Here is a 23,248-nt window from a genome sequence, read left to right on the forward strand (position 1 = left end):
CAAACTCCGCCCATTCTTCTTCGAAGATCTGTAGTTACTTGCAAAAGGGGTGATCTGGTTACGAACATACTTCTTCAATAGCTTACTCTTCCATTGCTTCTAGGCCTTGCTAGCAACCAAAATAGTCACCCGCTCAAGAGGCTTCTTGTCCTCACCCAAATAAGGAAGCGCGTGAGGATCTCGTTCTTCAGATCGGCATGCAGACTGGGACATTTGTTTCTAGGTAGGAAGGTTGATAGACACTCAATTTCTTGCCACGGTCCTACAAATATATAAGAACCTTCTTCTACTCGCATATGGATGCAATGACACTCCGATCATCAGAGTCATGGAGGTCACGATATACCTAACCTTTTGTCTGAAAATGATACACCAATAATTATGTAATCATCAAATGAATTAATTAAAGGGATTTCTATTTTCGTGCCCTCGGGTCCTTAGTTGTGCTCAGTTTTTCCCAGCTCCTTAGTTTTTCCTCAGTTTTCCCCAAGTCCTTGTTTGAAACGCGTAGAAGCAGCTCAGACGGCAGGATTCCCGTTTAGTTGACCGTTCCGTGCTAACGTGTGGGGCCGCGTCGTGTGGGCCCGCATCGCGTGGGGCTGGTAGAAAGGGACCGTGTGGGACATGACGAGATAGCGTTTGGTTGCACGTGAGCAGGAGCTGGGTTTTGTCTCTCTCGGCCCAAATTGGCATTTTCCCTTTTAAGAGTACCTTTTCCGCCTCCTTCTCTCCCGCCTTTTTTCACCTAATTAGTATCAAATCTAGAGAAGCTTGCATTTCTGTCTTTCTTCAATTATTATTTGTGCCTTTTGGCCCTCGTTGTTTGCCCAATATGGTAGCAAATCTAGTAGGGAGCCCAATCTAGTACTCCATCTGGTCCATATATATGTAGTTAAATCTAGAAACAGGGAATGTACGATAAATTCACACGGTCATATAGTAGAATAGGGATAGATAATAGGGATCCCTCCCTAAATAATAAGCTGCATACATCAGCCAAACATAGTAACAGGTTCGAGGTTCTTCACAGCACCATCATACTAACAACATAACAACAAGGGATCCCTAGCTAACAACAAAGGGATCCCAACAACAAAATGGAGGAGGCAGCAGCAGCACACGTCCAGGACTCCGCCTACCCCATCTGCCTCTGCCTCAACTTGTTGCTCCCCTTGGGAGCCTTGGGCTTGAGCGGAGGCATGCGCCCGCCGGAGATCTCCACCCGCTGGATGCTGCAGAGGTGCATGCCGAGCGCCATGTGCTTGGCGCGGAAGGAGTGGGGGTTCACCGACGCGCCGACCTTGGGGTTGGTGTTGCCGATGTTCTCGGCATGCGTGAAGAGGCAGCTGAAGTCGTGCCGCCGAGCCTCCTAGTGCGTAAGGGGCACCCGTAGACACCCTTGGCAAAGTAGGAGACGTATCGGCCGACTCCGCAGCCTCCGCAGACACTCGGCGAGTCTTGATGTCATGGTGCTCGTCGTCGCCGCCGACGTCGCTGCCGACATGCTGATCCATATCAAACGGGAACTATTAGTGAATGAGTTGCAACGATGACTAACGTGCATGATAACAAAGTTAGGAAAATCATAGGCAGCCTCAGTTAGAGTGGACACGATTATATGTCTACAGGGATGTAGTCAGCGAACCAAAGCTCATGCACAACAGATTTGTACACAGAAATGGTTCGCTGAACCCTCCCCGTAAAAATCTGTGCTCACCGATTCATCATAGGCAAAGAAACAGCATTCCAGCATCTGAACTTGAACACATCCCGATTATTTGCAAAATTAAACGGTTGATATCTTTTGATTCGTGCATAAAATAACTGATTGATATCATATGATTACTTGCATAAATTAACTGATTGAGATCCCATTATTACTTGCATAAATTAACCGAACGGCCGAACCCCAAATCTTAAACGAAATCAAGGAGGGATCAAAGCAAAATGGAATAAACTCGGCGCAAATATTAGCCCAATACTCATCCATCCACAAATCCATCTACACCAGCAAAAATAGGGTTCAAAAAGGAATGGGGAACAAAAAAGGAAGCAAACCGTAGTTACCTCGTTCCATGCGTCCTCCATGGAGGTGTCGTAGGGGTTCGGGGGCGGGACGTACGGCACCTCCTCGTAGGGGTCCCATCCCGGCGGGATCTGACCGCCACCGGCGGCAGCAGCCTTCGATGCACCAGCGGAGGAGGCGGCGACGTCCGTTGAGGGGACGGCGGCGACGTCCGTTGAGGGGACGGCGTCGAAGAGGGAGGCGTCGCGCTTGGAGCCGACGGCGCCGTGGATGATGGGATTGGCATTCTCCTTGTCCATCTCACCTGTAGAGGAGAGGGAGAGGGAGAGGGTTTTTTGCGTTGGAGAAGATAATGGGACGTGAGAGAGGCGGCGTTGCGTAGGCGAGTGAGAGTGACAGAGATAGTGGGAGGATGCGTCTATAAAGGCGAGGGGTGGTTAATGCGACCCACGTCCTACGCGTCCACCGCTGCACGTCTGCACGTCTTGGACTTCTGAAATGCGACACGCGTCCACGATTGCACGTCTTCGACTTCTGCACCGCGACCCGCGTCAACGCGTCAACAATTGCACGTCTTCCATTTCTGCACCGCAACACGCGTCCTCGAGTCTAACCCTGGAAATTTAGATATACTCAGGTATAACCTCGAGTATTATACTAGCATTTTTTGTGTGCTCAGTTTTCCCCTTGAGTGCTAATACTGGCTAGTGCAATATGCTCAGCTTTTACCCTCAAGTAGCTGGTCAACGTACAGATCAACAAATGGGATTAACTAGTTAAATGAGTCATTTAATGTGCAAAAAATTCCGAAAAATAGTGGCACATACTCATGGAGCCTTTACGACAAATTGCCGCTTCTCAAAACATAGATAAGTCATAGATAAATCAAGTTTTACCACAAATTGCCACTTCTCAAAGGCCTTCTCAAATCACCTAGTAGCTATGAAGGTGCATGGTTTTCCACAATAAGCCATTCCCAAAACAGCTTTCCCCAAAACATACTTTGTCTAAATGAGGCCACAATTCTCACACTCATGTATATTTGTATTGCAAATAGTTTGAGATAGGCCAAGATGGGTTTCATTGTACAAAACACGCATTTTCCATTTTTTAAATCTCATATTTGAATCTCTTAGTCTGTTTATTACATAGGTGCCCTTAGTTTCTTGATACTACTCAGTTTTTCCCTCTCCCTCCACAAATTCTCTCACCCGTGCAACATTTCCCTAATTGGTCTAGCCCATGTCACGCGGATCGTGCCCGCCGACCTTTGATCGTATGATCTAACGGGCAGGATAACCCCTCTCTCTCTGTCGGCGGTTACCTTCCACTCTCTAAGTATGCTAAAGGGTGGTTTTCTGCATTCATTTTCACGCGCTAAAAATTATAAACTCTTTTAGGCATTACTTTTCATGCAAAAAAAGATAAACCATCACCGATTTGTTGTAGCCATTAATTTTCACGCAAAAAATAATAAACCATCACCGATTTGTTGTAGCCATTAATTTTCACGAAAAAATGATAAACCATCACCGATTTGTTGTATCCATTACTTTTCGCGCAAAAAATGATAAACCATCACCGATTTGTTATAGCCATTACTATTCACGGTAAAAATGATAAACGAACCAATCTATCTATCTCTCGTATTTGAAGTTTGGAAGGGTTCACCATCTACTTATGTTAACTTTCGAGGTTTTGACCTGAAAACAAATGGGTATTATAAAGGGAAATAAAAGTTCAAAAAATGTAAAAGCGAAACAATCTACCTATCTTTGTATAGAAGATCGTCCGTATGATTTTTGAGGTCATTTAGAGAAGGTAGAAAAAATCCCTTTTGAGAAGGTCGAAAAACCTAACTTGTTACAAAAGCTGGTTTCAGTGAGACCTAACCAAATTTGGCATACATTATGCCATATCTATAACAACAAGGAATATCTAAAAGGGAAAGTTTCACAAAATTTGAAATTTAGGGCAAAATGATGCCATACATAATGCTGTTTTTCGAGGTTTTGACCTGAAAATCAATTGGGTATTATAAAGGGAAATAAAAAATTCGAAAAATATAAAAACGAAACAATCTATCTATCTATGTATAGAAGATCATCTGTGGTTTCAGTGAGACGAAACGGTATGCGTTTAAGCAAAGTGATTTTTTCGAACATCTCCAAATGACCCCAAATTTGCCATACATGATGTCATACGTGTAACAACAAGGAACCCTATCTAAAAAGTGTCAAAAAAGTTTGCCCAACCGTATAGCTCTATCAAAAAGAACCCTCACCATGGCGCTAGTATAATTTTGGACTTAGTTACAAACTTTCGTTACCTAACCTTCAACACGAAACTTGTTTCAAATCACTTTTGGCGTACAAGAAACAAATCCCACCTTGATTCGAGCACCACAGCCTCCAAACTTTGCCGATGCCGATATCGGCATGGTCAGAACGGCTATGCTCGCCGCCACTGCTAGGTCACCGTCGGGATGCACCCTCAATCTCATCCCCTCATTTGATCACTGACACACCAGATATACCGCCGAGGCCAATGCCGAACGTACATGCTGATGCCAATGCCGAACATGCATGCACGCTGTTGTGGGCACGGCCATGCCGCCCCGCTATGCTGGACGCCACAGACCACCGCGAGGTCTTTCCCTTCGCCACCACACTCTTTTAGCACCCATCTATACACGCCAGAAAGGAGAGGCACTAGTTTTCTCTACATTGATCGCGTTCGTGTCGGACACGGTCAGTCAAAGTTTTGAGGTAGTCGTCGATGTCGTCGACCATTTCTTCTCTTCTTTGCATGATTAAACGCGTCTAGTTCATATCTATCTAATGCGTCTGGTCTCGCCTCATGCAGTTCTTTGTGGACGTCGATCTCATCTCGGCACCCCGCAGGCCACCTCCTCCGTGCCATCGATGTAGAGCTCCGTTTAAAAATTTATTCCTACCCGTGTATTGCCCCTTGTATCAGCGCCATGGCCCACTTGTCATTCGATATACCGAAGCCCCACTTGTGCGTGTTTTGGTCAGGGATACCGCGATGCTTACGGTCAAACAAAGATGGATGGTCTGACGTGTCTTTGGGGGCTCTACGTGGCCCCACTAGTCAGAAGATAACGGTCAACCGTCGGGCAACCGGCCGTTACAGCACCTGTGATGGTTTCAAACAAGGTCTTGGGAAAAACTGAGAAAAAACTAAGGAGCTGGGGAAAACTGAGCACAACTAAGGAACCGAGGGAACGAAAATAGAAATCCCTTAATTAAAACCAGCTCACATCAACTGATTTTCTGAAATATAGTCCTTCCGTTTCTAGATATAAGGTGTATAGTTTTTGGCACAAATATTAAAGAATACAAGTTGAGAAAAAAAATACATCATGTTTGGGCATGATTACCCCTGGATAATTGATGTTGAGAAAATAGAGGAGTTTGCAAACAATAAGGAAACACAATTAAGTCCCTAAAAAAACTTCGAGAAAAGTTGTGCAATGCAGTAGACCTTATATTCTAGACTTTTTCTCAAAAAAACTGTACACCTTGTACCTAGGAACGGAGGAAGTAATACAACAAGACATTCTATGGGATACATATTAAGTCATAATCATAGATGTTAAGTCTCATATATAAAGACAACAAATAGGAAAAATAATGCCTACAAAACTAAATCAAATGCGCAAGCAATGTGCATATCATGTGACAAGGTCTTACGGGCAACCTGCTTCATTAGATATGGTGCTAGAGTATAATCTTCGGCAAAATCGTGATCCTCATATTACGTACCTCGCGAGGCGCGCCGACACCTCGCGAGACGGAAAATTTTGGGCGTGGGAGCTGCCTGTCATCCACCCATCCCAAAATTATTCATCGTTTCCACCAAAATCCCATCCCCTCGCTGCTCATTTCTCCCGCCCGCCGCTCCATCTCCCATCTAGCCTCCAACCCGAAAAACCCTCACGCCGCCATGGCGCCGAAGAGAAAGGCTCCAGCGAAGGCAATGAAGGCAACGACGAAGGCGTCGCCGAAACCGTGCGCCGTGGCGCCGAAAGAGAAGCCGACACACATGTCGCAGGAGGCATGGGACGACGAGACCCTCCGCCGCTCCCTGATGACGTCTGACCGCAGAAGGCGCCGCATCGCCGCTCTTGAAGCCGCGAAAGTGGTGGCTGCACCCAAAGTGTGTCTCAGCTTGGGCCAGTCCGAAGGGAGCTAGAAGCCCGCCGGTCGCAACGTCTCGAGCTCACCGTCGTCGCCGGGGTACTACTCGGAGGGGCCGTCGCTCTCGCAGATGCGTCTGCTGCAGATGGACGGCCACGCCCGCTACTTCCAGAGTACGCTGACAGCGACATGACCTTGGACACCAACGCGCCGTTCTCGTCGGATTCGGCGGTGAGGGGAAGCGCCGCCTTTCGCTTCCCCGTCGACCTGAACTTGTCACCTGACCTGCGCCGCCCCGATGGCCACGTGACAGACGGCACCGGCCTTCCCCGCGACATCTTCCCCGACGAGGGCAGGAGCACCCACCAGGTGTTCGGCAGCGCGTCCCGGCATGTCCATGGGCGACGACGAGGTGAGTTTCCTAACTTTTTATGTGTTATGTGCATCATAGACATCGGCGGCGACTGCATGTAGGTAACTTGTTGCGTAGATTGCCATCGGGGACGAGATCCTCAACGGCTTCCTATGCGGCCAAGCCTACGAAGCCCCCATCGACGAGTATGAAGAAGAGGCCAAGGAGGACGAAAGTGAGGAGGAGGTCCAGGAGGATCTGATCGACGCCGACACCGGCGTGACCACGACGAGGACGATGACGCGCAGGCATTCCGGTGGCACTCGTGGTCCGAGGTGGAGGGCCTCCACCTCACTCTAAACAAGGGCGGGGTAGAAGGGCCGGTCGATCCAGCCGATGCCTCCACCGGGCGCCCCATTGGTAACAAGAAGGCCAAGGCTGAGAGGAATGCGGCGTCGGTATTGGCCGCCATGGGCGCCTTCCTCGAGAAGATGATAACCTCATTCTCGGTGGAGACAAGGAAGCGGCGGATAGGGCCACCGTCATGTGGAAGGCAATCCTCGACAAGCAAGACATGAAGATCGAGTTGGAGAGGGAGAAGGTGGAGGCGGCAAAGATGCAAGCTCACGCCGCTACCATGAAGGCCACCAACGAAGCGACGCAGTTTTCGTTGGCCAAGATGTCTCAAGAATTCAAGATCTTGATGGCCGACATGGAGAAGATGGACCTATTGGCGCGGGCGTGGCACGAGATGTACCGCGAGCGCACCGGCCAAGAGGTGCTGGCGGCGCGAGCGCATCGGCCAAGAGGTGCTGGCGGCACGAGCTGCATCGGTGTCTCCCACGGCACCCTCGACGTTCATCTCTCTGCCGGCACCCTCCATGTTCATGTCTCCACCAGCACCCTCCACGTTCATGTCTCCGCCGGCGATCGTGGATCCTATTGCAGCGACGGTTCTGCCGACGGAGCTCGCTGACGATGAGGCAGTCGTCGAGGTTGAGCCGCCCCTGACCCCGTTCATCTGATCAGTTGGCTTGGAAGCCGAAGTTTCTTTTGCAGCCGGAGACGGCGATTCGGTGGCCGTATGTTGGTCCAAACTTCATATTCGAAAACCTATTCGAATTTGGTGGCCATGTGTTGGCTCAAACTTCATATTTGAAACCCTATTTGAATTTATATGTTTTTGTTTGAGTTTTCAATTTAAATAATCTTTTGGAGCTGTTGCGGTGTGGGAGCAGCTTCCCCAAATAAAAGATGTTGTGTCAGCGCCAGTGACGGACGTAGGAAAAAGTTGGAGGGTGGGCACACCTCAAAAATTTTTTTTTGCGCATCCCTTAAATGTGATAAATTTTACTAAATGAGTAACATACATAACCAATTGATTGTCACCATTGAAGTTCATTACATATATATATATATATAGGACATATTCATACTACACCTGGGTGTAGTTACACCCACGCGTGTTTCTCATAATCTAGAGAGTATCTATCATACTAAAGAGTATGTACATGTAGTATGAAGTATGTAAGACTATTTTGGTAGTATATATACTACTTTGTATGCAGTATGTACTTTTTTTTACGTAGACTCATTTTTTACGTATACATATGTATGTATTTCGGATATATAGTAAAAATTGTGGGTTCACTTGCAATTTTTTCACCAAATTTGGTTTGAAGTATCTTAGATATAGTGTATGAACATACTCAAACCGTTAAAGTATCATATATATTTCTGTATGGTAGTATATTAGATGTGGGTGTAACTACACTCGGGAGTAGGAAGTATTTATCCTATATATATATATATATATATATATATAGAGAAACTCTATTCAACCCCTGTGTGCAGAATAATAATTCTGCTCCCGGGTCGGTTTACCGAGCCGGTCCGCCGCACCCGACTGCATCGAACCTGCTCGTTGCGTCCGAGTCGCACCGTACGGACCACACGTTGTAATTTTACCCCGGCGGTTTCTTTTCTGTACCGCGGTCGTGGCCTCCGATTTGGGAGCTAGCCCACTACCTAAACGCATTTGCTTTTTTTTTTTTAATCTCCTGGGTCGAGCGTGTCCAGCGGTCAGCGGTTCAAGCTGAATCGAGATGCGGCGGGGAGCGGGTGAGCGGCGGCGAGCAGCGGGTGGATCTGCACCGACCGTGCCATCGGCAGCGTCGTGGTTGGCTGGCCGAATCGGTGTGGTCTCTGGCGTGCTGCAGGCGAGCTGTGGCCGCGGGCGGCGATGCGGCGACATCGGCATCCTGGTCAGGCAGCGCGGCGATCGTGCGTGCGGCGGTATCGGCCTCGTGGTCCGGCAGCACGCGGGTCGTGGCTGCGGGCGGCATCAGCGTCATGGTGAGCCAGTGGCGGTGGGCGGCGCTGCCGGCGGCATCCGCACCATGATGGGCAGCGGGCACCTTCAGCCTTGCTGCTGGTTGTTTCAAAACTCGGTCTTCGATAGAAGGTACTATGGCTGCTCAGTCGTTTCTTTATTCCGAACTAGCAAGGAGCCAATGAGGACAAGTTCGTGTATGAACTGAAGCATGTTAAAAAAAATCCGATGCAAATTTTGGTTAATTGACTATCAAGGCACTGCTCCTAAACAAAAACAACAAGTAGTGAGTATAAATTTGTACCAAATAAACCGCCAAGATCCAGCAGCCCGCGACCAGATCATGTCGCCGCCGAGCTCCAGCCAACCGCGACGAGGTCGTGTCGCTGCCGCCTGCCGGTCTCGCCTCGTGCCCCAGGTTCCTGTAGTCTGCGGCTAGCGCCAGTCACCCCTGTCCTTGCCATAGGAGCGCCGTTGTTTACCTCGTATCCAAGCCTCCGGCTGGCCCTCGTTTCCAACCTCTCCTGCCGTCCTCGACTCCTGGTCGTCTCCAATTGATCCGGTAAAATTGTCTTTGTTGAATTGATTTTTTTTATTGAAAAGCTTGCATGATCCTGTCTTGACTAGATTTTTAAAAACTACATGCAATTGAACAAATAAAGAAGTATGTCTGTCAAGTATGCCGTCTGCTATGGGAATTATTAGTCTTTTGCAATTTCTTTACCTTGCTGATATGTATTAAATTTCAGCTCAGCTCATGTAGTTATATTATTATTGCGCCTGGGGTTTGCTACATGGTGATACCTTTTTGTTACAAATATGGGTCTTTCGATTAGCCATTTGCTTCTCCTTTTTTGTGCTATCCCTATGGTTATACATAACTTTGTTATTCGTAAATGCTTCTCACATTTTCAGCTTCCTAGTTGCAATTTTTTCATGTGCTTGAAAATTGATGAGTGTGACCTGTTAGTTTCTCTGCTTCCAGCTTTGATCGTGTCATAAGCCTATTAGATTTTTTCTATAAGAACTAACACTGATTCAGTATGACCAATGTATATTCGGTGTGGTAAAATCATTGTGGAGATATTTCAGTAGCTGACCTTTGAGGATAAATGACATTATAGGATTTTTAAGCTTATAATTCCCACACTCCATTCTACAGGTTGACTGAATTCTAAATGGTTGCATGATAATCGGTCCTTGCAGTTGACACAGGTGTGAGTTGTGACTGCTGCCTTCAACTAGTTCAGTAAGATCTATAAAAAAAAATCCATTAGTCTTGCTAATTTTATAGAGTATGCTGAATTACTAATGCAGTTAGCTTTGGCATTTCAATAATAAGCAATTTTTTATGCAGTAATTTTTATGTATCATGCAACTTCGAAGGAGCTAATTGCTATGGACTGCTCTCTTTTTTGTAAGAAGGTTGTATCCCCTGAAGCACCAATCTGTGGCCCAATCTTTTTTCCTTGGAGGGCTTAGTGTCCCTTCTTCTGGACAGAATACGTGCTAGCTGGTAATTATGTCCTGTTCTTGAAGATGATATAGGAGTATATAACCGAAGTAAAAATAGCCTTGTTGAAAGAAAAAGGAATCCACGAACTCTTTCATGATACTGTCTTGACAAGATTTATAAGAACTACATGCAGTTGAGCGTTAGCAGAATTGATTGTGCTTTCTTGGCATGCAATGCACAATTATGAATCTTCAGGAAATTAATTGTAAAAACTGATTATTGTTGCATCAAGCTACAATGTCTCCATAGGTAATACACTTCACGTCATGTTTTTTTCAAGCAACTGGCGCCATAAAAATATTGCACCAGCAGAATAATCGTCAATATGACAGCCTAATAACTTCATATGCATACACGTTCAGCCAAACAACCATCATTGCAAGAAAGCCTACACTATGTTGAAGCAAAAACATGGTAGAGCTTAACAACAGGCTGAAGGTTGCCTGATTTTGGCTGGAGGGCAAGTGTTAGGCTGTTGATATCAGATATCTTTTTAATTTGTTGCCCAAAAGTATTTATCTGCAGTGCTCTATTTATCAGCCCTCCATTGCATCTCTCTCCCCTAACTGATGACCGGCGGAATAAGGATCTAACTTCTCGTACTATTTTGATAATGGCAGTGGCTAATTGGGGGTAGAAGATTCAATCCTTATTTGATGGCTGCTGACAGGGAGCTGCAGTACTGCATACATCAAGAATCCATGGAACATGTGCGATTGCACTTCTTAGCTTGTCCAACAGCTTCTTCCCCTCAAATGAGGTGAGCTTACTAGTGGCCTACAACAGCAGTAGTTTTGTTCTTATCCTTCATATTTATTTTACATTTTTCTGATTGTAGTTCATGTACCTCTCCGAATCTCCATGGATCACTCAGTTGTAATAACTTTTTGAGAATAGATCAACTGTAGATTGTCAGTATATAGTTTCAAAAGGTCACAGAAATAATACTTACATACATGAAAATGGTATATATACTGATAAGCACCAATGATGCCCCTAATGTAGCTTAAACTGTCGCTGTTCTTTGGAATTGGATATATGTGAAATAAAGAAGTATACCTGTCAGCATATCATTCAGTCCTTTTGCAAAAGAATTGTTTTCCTTGCCGATATGTTTTCTGTTTAAGCTTAAAACATGAAGAATTATTTTACTCATCAGTTGCTCCCAAAACATAATACACGCTTCAACTATTTACCTCCGAAAGGAAATCTTATTTGTCAAGATTTCAATTCTGTTAGGGCTTGCAGATTTAACATCTGTTTTAGCACATTACTGATGCTATTTGACTGCAGTGAATTTTGTCATGTAATATACTTTAGCTTTTTTCTTTCATAGACGCGAACTAAAATAATAAAAGGTTTCCTCACCTTTTTTCCCTTATCTCTAGATTCATTTGTTGAGACATTCATTTAGCACATGTTAGTTAAACAATAATCTTATTTTTCCATTATCTGCTTTCTGATGGAGTTTGCAGATTTAACACCCACTTGGCGTATTTTTGCAACAAACCTGGAACAAACAAGGTCAAAGATGGAGATGGGTCATTCGAGTTCAAAACTGATGCGGGGCAAATGATCAGAAGGCTTGACACTAGTGTGCCAGCTCCAACAAGGTGCTGATGAAGTGCCCTTCAGCACCTTGATTAACCGGCAAACATAGTGCAGTATAGATTAAGTCGAGTCATGTACAATTAATTCCTTTGTGTTTGATAGGCACGTTATTCAGACCACGCTGATATTTATCTTATTGGCACATGAGGTTATGCCGACATGTAAATCTATTTTATATACCCTTTAACGCAATCAAGGTATAAGAGTTGTTGGGTGTATCATCAGGCTGTCCCAGTCAAAGTTAGGCCATGTAATCAGGTGATGTAATCAGTCAATAATATGAGTAATCAAGCAATTTATTCGAAAATAATCTTTAGCGTTGCAGGCGATGCAATTAGCGTAATGTTAGGTCAGGCCATCAGTTATTACCGAAATAGTTTGCAACAATAGAAGAAGAAAAAAAAGCATCTTACGTCCTCACATGCAACTCCTCTGGCTGACTAATCAATCTTTCCAAAAAGTTACCTTGCCCATAACTTTATTACGTCACATGCAGTTATATTTGGTCGCTCCATCCGCTCCATCCGTGAGGGCGTGCGGGAGAGGAGCATCATCTTACGTCGCATGTGCTCAGTTTATTACGTCGCACGATGATGGCTGAGCGCGGCCAGACGGTCGGCTGGGCGGTCTCGCGCGTTGGACGGGTGGGGTGCAGAATAATATTCTGCACCCAGGGAGTCAAATAAGTAGCGTCTCTATATATATATATATATATATATATATATATATATATATATATATATATATATGAAATATGCAAAATTACAATACAAATAGTTCAAAACATTAAGAAAGTCTTACATGATGGATAACATAAATAGAAAATTACATCACTAGTATTTCTTGACTCTTCGTTCTCGCATTCCCATGAATGTTTGAACTATGTCATCCTCACTTACTTTCAAGAAAACATCTCTCTCAATAAATGTCACTAAGCAATGGTTCAAAAGCTCATCACCCATGCTATTTCTCAACTTGTTTTTCACTAGACTCATTGCAGAAAATACTCTTTCAACATTCGCCGTAGCCACCGGTAGGAGCAATACCAATTTGAGAAGCATGTAAACCAAATCATAAACTGTTATCACCAGAATTTGACCAAGTCAGAGGTGGGCCGCGATCAAGATGGACGTGAAGAATATATATATAGAAGTAATACGTGGATCGGCCTTTTATACCAAGTTGGGCTTAATTGCCCGTGTATCTGTAACATATTAGATCGCATCTTAGTTTAGAGATAGAATCTTACTCGTGCACGGTTTAGTGCACGCCCACATTAGAAAGTCCGCTGGACTATAAATATGTACCTAGGGTTTATGGAATAAACAACAACCAACGTTCAACCACAAACAAATCTCGGCGCATCGCCAACTCCTTCGTCTCGAGGGTTTCTACCGGTAGCATCATGCTGCCTAGATCGCATCTTGCGATCTAGGCAGCACAAGCCTCGCCTACGTTGTTCATGCGTTGCTCGTACCGAAGCCTTTTTGATGGCGAGCAACGTAGTTATCTTAGACATGTTAGGGTTAGCATTGTTCTTCATGCTGCATGCTTTCGTAGTGCAACCCTTGCATGTCTAGCCGCCCTTACGCCTATCTTAGGCGTAGGGGCGGCACCCCGCTTGATCATAGTTTAGTAGATCTCGATCCGTTACGATTGCTCCTTGTTCTACAAGGATTAGTTTAATATCTCGCAATAGTTAGGCCTTACGAAGGGGGGAGGATCCAGCGGCACGTAGGGTGTCGTTCGTTGGCCCTAAGCGAGGATGTTCCGAGGATCAACCTCGTGTTGGTTTTTAGGCCTTGTTTAGGATCGGCTTACGATCACCGTGCGTGGCCGCGAGGCCCAACTCTGGAGTAGGATGATCCGATTATGCGGTGAAAACCCCACATCGTCGTAGATCTCATTAGCTTTACCTTGATCAAGCAGGACCACCATATATTCGGACACCCCGTCCGAATCATGGGTGGATCGGCTCTTTGAGCCGATTCACAGGATAACCCGAGAGCCGATCGAGGCTCGTATTTAACGTTTACGTGTGTGCCCTCGCAGAAACTAAGCGAGGCATCATCCACACCTTCCCGACCAGGTATAGGTCGGTGGCACGCCCTTGTGATAAACATCGGTGTGTGCGACCAGAAGGCTTTGCGGGCCGTCGCTCGTAGGGACTAGGGCCAGCCGCAGCCCTTAGTTGTTCCCGGCTCTACGGTGCTGCCCGTCTCTGCCCGCCAGTGGGTTTCTGACGTCAACACATTCTCGGCACGCCCGGTGGGACGAGCCGACGACATCCACGACATCGCCATCTACATCCGAGATGGCGGAAGACACTCCGGTCACGTACGCGGATCCGCCCGATGAGCTCAAGAAGAAGCATGACGAGATCAAGGCAACCCTCGAAGCCGAACTCATCGGCTCCTTCCACCGAACCCGCTCCCATGGCGTCGGTGGAAGGGTTTCACACCCGAAGGCGCACTCGATGGAGTGGACTTGTCCGTCCCGTCGGAAGAACGCACCAGGTCGCTGCGGCAGGAGATCAACTACATGGTGGCTCATTCGCCGCACCGCCACTCCGAGAGCCTCGGTGAACACCTTGGAGCGTGTCGCTCGCGCGTCGTCTAGGAAATCATGAGTCACCGGTACTCCCGTCGGGACCGGCTCGGGTACTTTCAAAGGAGAGATGCCGCTCCAGCCCCAGCCGTTCGCATGGGTAGCACCGGAACTCGCCGAACTCATCGGCATACGTCGTCTACAAGATTGGTGGTGATCCTAGTGACTACCAATTCCTGCCCGAGCCACCTAAGGAGGTCCCGCACGGATACGCGTGCGCATACGTGCCAGACAGCAACGCCTTGGCACTCTCGAACCAGGCTGCAATTACAGCGGCCTCTGGAACGGCAGGAGGAACGTCAGGAGCCGATCCTGAGAAGCAGTCGTGGCTGGCTAAGTACGCCGCCCCGACAAACCTCCAAAGCCCAGCTCCTGCAGTTGGCTTAGAACCAGAGAAACAAGCATGGCTGGTTAAGTATGCCACCCCGGCGAATCTTCAGGGTTCGACACCTTCAGCCATCTCAGCGGATCAGATTTGTGCAATTCTGAAACATCAGTTCGGTATGATGCCGAAAAGGAAAGCGTTCGGCTACACCAAGCCGTACCCCAACAGCTACGAACTGATCCCGCTGCCACCCAAATATCGGCTCCCGGACTTCACAAAGTTCAGTGGATCGGACGGGTCCAGCTCCATCGAGCATGTGAGCCGATATTTGGCACAGCTGGGCACGATCTCAGCGTCAGATGAGTTGCGCGTGAGGTTCTTCTCACAGTCCCTCACCGGATCGGCTTTCGGGTGGTACACATCGCTACCACCGAACTCCATCCAAACTTGGAAGCAGTTGGAAGAGCAGTTCCATGAACAGTACCACTCAGAAGCTTCCGAGTCTAGCATTGCCGATCTAGCACAATTACGTCAGAAGCGCGGAGAAACTGTGACAGAATACATCCAGCGCTTCAGGAATCTTAGGAACCGATGCTTTTCGGTTCGTATAAATGAGAAGGAAGCTGTCGAGTTGGCAGTAGCAGGCCTTGCAACACAGCTCAAGGACACGGCCTCCCAAGCGGAATATCCTCGCCGGCGCACATGGTTCAGAAACTTTCAGCATATGAGCAGCGCCACCCGGACCTGTACCAAGACAAGTTCAAACGTGCAGTAGCCCTGGTCGATGCAGAGGAGGACGAAGTTCCTGCGGGAGACCAAGAAGTAGCGGTGGCTGAGTGGATTCGGGGAGGAACCCCCGTGTCTTGCAAATGGGTAAAGCCACCAGGCCCGCCCAGGGGATTTGATTTTGACGTGACCAAGACTGAGCAAATCTTCGACCTCCTACTCAAGGAAAAGCAGTTGAAGATACCTGAAGGTCTCAAATTCCCCACGGCGCAAGAGCTGAATGGAAAGCCATACCGCAAATGGCATAACTCGCTCTCCCATGCCACCAACGACTGCAGGGTGTGGCGTCGGCACATCCAAGCGGCGATAGAGAACGGGCGTCTAATTTTCAACCAGATACGCCATGAAGGTCGACACACACCCCTTCCCCGCCGTAAACATGGTGGAGTATGCTTGCCATGCGGGTGCCGGCCGGGTTTCCCGTGCAATATCAACATGGTAGATCTTGGACACCACGCTGGCAACGATGGCGATGAGGGCAGCTGCTCTCATAGCAAAGATACAGAGGAAGCCGCTCCACGCGATCGGCTCCGCCAAGACGGCAAGCGCTACGTCACGGAGGGAGAAGTGAAGAACATAAGATATCGGCCGACCTCTCTCTCGATCACCTCCTCAACAAGTATGTGAGTCAGTACGACCAACGCCGACGGTCCAGCGATGATGATGAAAGAGTTCGTCTGGCCAGAGAAGCCAGAAGACATCGTCGGCAGAATCGCGTTGAGGAGGAGCACGAGCGTTGTGCCAAGGGAAAGGCAAGGGAGCAAGACGATGAGGACAGGCACTGGGATTGTCCCTTCTTCAGGCACTGCTGGGATTCAGGAATGAGCCGATTGCCAACAATCGGCAATTGCCCGAATGCAACCGGAAGAAGAAGGAGGCAGCCAACGTGTCCGTGTTCGAGCGCTTAGGACCTCTCCCGCCACAGAGCAAACGAGCTGAGTCCCCTCGGTTGGAAGATCTCGAAGATTCGGAAGACGAGGGAGAAGAAGAAGACAGGTACCACCGGCCAAGGTGGTGCCCTGATGGACTCAGCCGTTCCCGAAACGCAAGGTTCAACGATTGCGCGGCCTGGAAGAAGCCGAGAGGTTATACTTGCATACATTGAGGAAAGCAAGGCCTGATCTGGCTGCGAAGGTTCAGCCGAACCCCGGATGAAGAGGGTCGTCCACGAAAGATGGAGTGGCGCCCTAAGCAAAGGAAAGCCGATGATGAAACATCGGCCGGCACAAACATGGTGCTCGTTCTTCCGACGAAGCTCAGTGCTCCACGGTTACACGATACATCCAAGGTGGACGACAGCAAGCGCACCAACATGATAAAATCAGAGATTGGGCTGGTTCGGTCTACCGGCCTGAGCGAGTAGCAAGAGCCCGTCAAGGAGCAAACATGGCGAGGCTAATCCTTGTGATCGGCCCCAAAAATTTATGAAGGGAAGTCACAAAACCTTCACCGAGCAAGCAACGTGGAGGCCGATTCCAGCAATCGGCCAAAATTATCCTCACCCACCATTCTGCCTGGGTTCAACATGTTATCCAACAGAGCCGATACCATCAATTCCCTTGACAGAATCGGCTCGGGGGGGCACCCAGGTGGATAAAATACGAGGATATGCAACTAGAAGCGTCTCATCCTTTGGTGATGGGCATTGGAATATGGGGGCCGATGCACTAGTCGGCCGTAAAAAAAAAATATATGAAAATTCGAAAATTTTCGAGCACAGCCGATGCAGCAGACATCGACTTAAGAGAAGTAACTAATGGAAGAGGGTCAATGGAGCACTAATGGAAGGGCTCCTCAATGGAGTAGTCTAAGGGCTCGGATCCTCTCTTCAAGGGCAAAGGCCAAGAGCAGATCAGGTCAAGGATGGAGCGCATTAGATCCACCAAAGGAAAGGAGCCGATCTGGCCGGCAAGAACTGAAGAAAGCCCGGGGGGCAGCTCACCTTGAAGGCTCTCTGCTTTGAGAAGCCGATTTATGTTCAAATCGGCTGGTTCTGCATAAGAAACTCCCTCGGACATGATCGAGCCCAGGTCCATACGGCTAATTCGCGTATCCTCGTCTCTGTTTTTTTTTTGGCTGAGACTCGGGGGGCAACAGGCCTATGAGTGCCCTGTTCTTAAGAGCCGATTGGAGTTACCTCGGTTGTTATTGCATCGTGATCGTCTCAGGGAGGAACTGGGAAGGAAAAGCAGTCGTCTGGTACGAGGTTTAGACCGTGCTGATGCTGCAAGAAAAGGAAGAGGCTGGTTTCTCGAATTAGCCGATGAATGGTCATCGGCTGCGGGACTGCAAAACGCCACGGTCGAGGAAAACAATAATAGCCCGATTCGTTACTATCGGTTTTGGTGCGGCAAACGGGAGGATGGAAATTGGATTAATGAAAGGAGAGATTGGAAGAACAGTTCTCATTAATTCAAAGGAGCGGCTTTACAAGAAGAGCCGATGGCTCTCAAAAGAGGGATCTAGTGCCTAGTGCACTGCTACTGCTAGTCCTATTCTACTAGTCGTCGCTGTCCTCATCGTCGCCGTCGTCGAGGTCGCTCGGCGCTGCTCCCAGAAGCTCCTCGCCGCTGCTGCCCCAGCCGTCCGCCGGAGCCTCCTCCTCCTCCTCGTCATCATCATCGTCCTCGCTATCCGCCCAGCCCGCGGAAGCGCTTCGTTGGAGGATACCCAATGGAGGCGGAGGAGTCATCTTCCTCCTCCTCATCTTCTTCCTCGTCGTCATCGTCGTCCTCGCTGTCCGCCCACATGCGGGAGCGTTTCTTCGGCGGGAGCCTGGCGGGGGTGGTCTTCTCCGCTTCTCCTCCCTTCTTCTCCTTGTCCGAGGAGATGGGGTGCTCCCCGGAGCGGAGATCGTCCTCTTCTTTGCTCTTCGGCAACGGTTGGAGAGAGGTGCCTGAAGCGGAGGAGGAAGAGGAAGACATGGCTGCAGGAGAGAAGGGTTTTTTTGGTTTGGTGAACAGAGCAGAGCAAGGCGATGGAGTGGTGAACCGTTTGGCACAGATAAATAAAGAGAGTGTAGTGGAGATTTAATGCCATACGGTTCTCGAGGGCGTGAGGCCGAAATTGACGATTTATACAGAGAAGCCCGGGAGGCGAGGCGTAATGATGGAAGATTCTGCGGCAGCTCTGCTCTGCCACGACATGACCCGACGAGAAAAGAACATAATGATTTTGGAAATGTCATTTCCAAAACCAGGGGGGCATGTGTTATCACCAGAATTTGACCAAGTCAGAGGTGGGCCGCGATCAAGATGGACGTGAAGAATATATATATAGAAGTAATACGTGGATCGGCCTTTTATACCAAGTTGGGCTTAATTGCCCGTGTATCTGTAACATATTAGATCGCATCTTAGTTTAGAGATAGAATCTTACTCGTGCACGGTTTAGTGCACGCCCACATTAGAAAGTCCGCTGGACTATAAATATGTACCTAGGGTTTATGGAATAAACAACAACCAACGTTCAACCACAAACAAATCTCGGCGCATCGCCAACTCCTTCGTCTCGAGGGTTTCTACCGGTAAGCATCATGCTGCCTAGATCGCATCTTGCGATCTAGGCAGCACAAGCCTGCCTACGTTGTTCATGCGTTGCTCGTACCGAAGCCTTTTTGATGGCGAGCAACGTAGTTATCTTAGACATGTTAGGGTTAGCATTGTTCTTCATGCTGCATGCTTTCGTAGTGCAACCCTTGCATGTCTAGCCGCCCTTACGCCTATCTTAGGCGTAGGGGCGGCACCCCGCTTGATCATAGTTTAGTAGATCTGATCCGTTACGATTGCTCCTTGTTCTACAAGGATTAGTTTAATATCTGCAATAGTTAGGCCTTACGAAGGGGGGGAGGATCCAGCGGCACGTAGGGTGTCGTTCGTTGGCCCTAAGCAGGATGTTCCGAGGATCAACCTCGTGTTGGTTTTTAGGCCTTGTTTAGGATCGGCTTACGATCACCGTGCGTGGCCGCGAGGCCCAACCTCGGAGTAGGATGATCCGATTATGCGGTGAAAACCCCACATCGTCGTAGATCTCATTAGCTTTACCTTGATCAAGCAGGACCACCATATATTCGGACACCCCGTCTGAATCATGGGTGGATCGGCTCTTTGAGCCGATTCACGGGATAACCCGAGAGCCGATCGAGGCTCGTATTTAACGTTTACGTGTGTGCCCCGCAGGAAACTAAGCGAGGCATCATCCACACCTTCCTCGACCAGGTATAGGTCAGGTGGCACGCCCTTGTGATAAACATCGGTGCGTGCGACCAGAAGGCTTTGCGGGCCGTCGCTCAGAGGGACTAGGGCCAGCCGCAGCCCTTAGTTGTTCCCGGCTCTACGGTGTTGCCCGTCTCTGCCCGCCAGTGGGTTTCTGATGTCAACATAAACAACATTCTTTTTTGTTTCCACAAGCAAAATAGAGAGCTCACCAAGATGATTGACACATTTGAACCTATCGTCTTTTCTCATATCATCAATAAAGATTTCAAGTTGGAGCTCAAGTCTTATCAAATCCAGCACTTGATATGTAATTGGTGTAGAATTGGGCAAGTCTCATTACCTTTTGTGCATCATAAGAAGCAAATGAATTCAAGGGATTCAAAGCTGCCATGCAAATTAGTAACTCCATGTTGACCTCATCAAACCGATTTTCGAGCTCTTGAATAACTTGATCAACAACACCAAGATAGACTTCTCTTCTATAACGATCATCATTTGTTTGTATTTGATAATACCTATGTGATCTTCCATGAGCCACATGATTTTCTTCCGGTGAAGGAACTTGAATGCCATGTTTTTTGCAAAACAATGTCACCTTTGCAAGGAAACCTTCCCATCCATGAGACCTCATATGTTTCATTTTAGCCTTTGCCAATTCAACAAGCCCCATTGCATTGACAATATCTTGATCCCTCTTTTGCAAAGATATAGACAAATCATTTGTGTAGCCAAGAACAACAAGCATCAAGTGAAGATTGAAAACAAAGTCAAATGATTCAAAGGCGGCGGCAACTCCTCGAATTCTTGTCCACTCACTCTTTTGTGAAGGATCTTTTCTCGATCCTTATAAGCACCTCAAGGATTACGGGGTACATATCAACAATGTGAAGAATGGTCTTGAAATGAGAACCCCATCGAGTTTCACCGGGTCTTGATAAACCCATTTCTTGATTTAGTCCACTTCCACTCTCTATTTCACCCATCTCAAGTGCTTCTAAAACCTTTTGAGCCCTAACATCTCGAAGCATGTCATGGCGCTTGCAAGAAATTCCAATAATATTGAACAAGTAAGAAACATGATCAAAAAACCACACACATGCTTCATTTTCCTTTGCCACGGCAATAAGAACCAATTGGAGTTGATGTGCAAAGCAATGGATATAATAAGAAGATGGTGACTCTTTCATGATCAATGTTTTCAACCCCTTAATCTCACCCTTCATGTTGCTAGCCCCATCATATCCTTGTCCACGGATTTGAGTGGGAGACAAATGATGATCTTTTAGCAAAGATATAATTGCAACCTTAAGAGACAATGAGGTAATATCGGAAACATGAACTACTCCAAGGAACCTCTCACATATTCTTCCCACTTTATCAACATAGCGCAAGCAAAGAGCAAGTTGTTCTTTGTGAGACATATCACTAGACTCATCGGCTAGAATTGCATAGTGGTCACCATCAAGATCTTCAATAATTAGTCTAGTAGTTTCCATAGCACAACATTCAATAATATCATGTTGTATCCTTGGACTATTGAAGATGCAATTTTGAGGAGAATTCTTCATAACAACTTTATTAACTTCTTCATTACCTTCCGCAAGACATTTTAGAAGTTCAATAAAATTCCCTCGATTGCTTGATTCTTCACTCTCTTCATGTCCACAGAATGTCAATCCCTTGATTCAAAAGATACCTTAAGAATCTAAGAGAATAAGTTAGTCTAGTCTTGTAAAGAAGCATATCCATCTTAGACACCTTCACACTAACATTATCAATTTTGGTGTTGGGGGCAATAAATAAGTTGTACTTCTCTTGAGCTTCATTGTGAATGCTACTAACACCACCCACATGTTTCTTAAATGCTTCGGATCTTTTCCATCTCTATAACCATCTTTAACAAAGGCATCACCCCCAACTCCCCGATGAGATCTTGCTTTGAACAAGTAACATACAAAGCAAAAAGCGGCATCCTTCTCAATACTATATTCGAGCCATGGGTACTTATAAAACCAAACCGGAGTGAAGCGTCAATTTTTACCCTTAATCTTTCTTGTTAGGAAGTCATGTTCAATTGGTTGGCATGGCCCTTTCAAGATATATCCTCTCCAAACATCATCTTGATCATTAGCATTATATAATGAAATAGGAATCCTTTCTCCCGGATCATGTGGATGAAAGTGGGCATCATATGACCTTGGAGATGGTTGTTGGGGTGATGGTGAATGTGTTGTTGCATCTTCACTTCCAATATCACTCTCGGTATCGGATTGATCCGGAGTAGTGGAATCAATAAGCGTCAATAAAAGCCCACCGCCTTCGGTTTCTTCATCATCTACCACCAACGGTGGTGGAGAATGTGCCATGGAAGGAGCAATCTTCTTTGCCTCATGTTGCCGAAAAAGTGCCGCAATGTGACTACCCCCATGCTATCTCTATGCCTCTTCATAATCAATTCTACAATAACAATAGAAACAATAAAATTTGTATAAGATATTGATTGCCATTTTCAATCATATATCATCTATTCTAATTCTACAATCTACACAGCTGCCACAAACAAATATCAAATGATTCTAAATTTCTAATACTAGGTAAAAAAAATGCAAAGACACAAATGCAAACAGAGATCCAGATCCCAGAGACAGAGAGCCACTTTATCAGATATTTGGACCATGCGGCGTGGTTCCAGCTCCAACCTGCTGGTCAAACGGAGCAGCAGCAGCTCGGACAGCCGGCCAGGGCGAGGGCGGAGGCGGAGATCGGCGAGCCGCGAGCGGGCGACGGCCGACGGTCCGGGCCGTCCGGCGACGGCCAGGAGAAGGGGCGGGGTCGTGCTAGCCGGCGACGAGAAGGGGCGGGGATCGACCACCGTCGCCCGTCGGCCGTTTGCTGATAGGGAGATCGGCCGCCGCGGTGCCGCCGCGTCTCTGGTCGTTCGCCTGGAGGAGGTCGAGCGGAGAAGGGGTCTCTCGATCCCCTTTCTGGCTTTCTCCCAGCTGTTTCCGTAGTCAGAAATTAAGGGTACTCAGAAAATTTCACAAAAGTTGGGGTGGGCCACGGCCCACCCGGCCCACCCTGTAGGTCCGCACATGGTCAGCGCGCCCATACGGTAGTGTCGGCGCCCCTGCCAGCGACTACATGGGTCTTAGTGGACGAATGGATATCTATTGCGGTAGGCCGTTTCGGGGAATGAAGATGCTCTTATAAACTCCGAAACATGAATAAATGATCGGTGTAGCTTATTCTTCTTTTGACTGCATACATACAGGGCCATCTTGAAGTGGGCGGAGAGCTGCAGCAGTAGTGCAGT

The 23,248-nt window shown here is 47.4% G+C and overlaps 1 long non-coding RNA gene across 1 annotated transcript; it reads left to right on the forward strand.

Annotated features, from left to right (window-relative positions):
- Positions 1-9,349: 9,349 nt before the first annotated feature.
- LOC124675073 lies at positions 9,350-12,286 on the forward strand. Its single transcript, XR_006993154.1, has 4 exons — positions 9,350-10,122; positions 10,231-10,298; positions 11,010-11,149; positions 11,865-12,286. It is a non-coding gene; the product is annotated as an uncharacterized LOC124675073 (long non-coding RNA).
- Positions 12,287-23,248: the final 10,962 nt, after the last annotated feature.

This window comes from Lolium rigidum, chromosome 1 (genome assembly GCF_022539505.1).
Source record: "Lolium rigidum isolate FL_2022 chromosome 1, APGP_CSIRO_Lrig_0.1, whole genome shotgun sequence".
NCBI classification, from domain to species: domain Eukaryota; kingdom Viridiplantae; phylum Streptophyta; class Magnoliopsida; order Poales; family Poaceae; genus Lolium; species Lolium rigidum.